Source organism: Frankliniella occidentalis, unplaced genomic scaffold, assembly GCF_000697945.3.
Source record: "Frankliniella occidentalis isolate FOCC.00 unplaced genomic scaffold, Focc_3.1 Scaffold2277, whole genome shotgun sequence".
NCBI classification, from domain to species: domain Eukaryota; kingdom Metazoa; phylum Arthropoda; class Insecta; order Thysanoptera; family Thripidae; genus Frankliniella; species Frankliniella occidentalis.
Window position 1 is genome coordinate 5906 of NW_026269363.1, and position 228 is coordinate 6133.

A 228-nucleotide genomic window follows, 5' to 3' on the forward strand; every position below is an offset into this window, starting at 1 on the left:
AGCGTTCACTCGCTGAGACACCGCGTTGCCAGCATTGCACAGCAAAGCTGCCACTCACTCCCTCCCCCCCCCTGCGCAAGTGTCCTCGTTCCGCCCCTGCGTCACACACCGCGTTGCCAGCATTGCACAGCAAAGCTGCCACTCCCTCCCGCCCTCGCAAACCGCGACAAGTTCAAACATGTCGAAGGGTTCAAAGATTCGAGAAGATTCTCGTTGAAAGAACGTCCA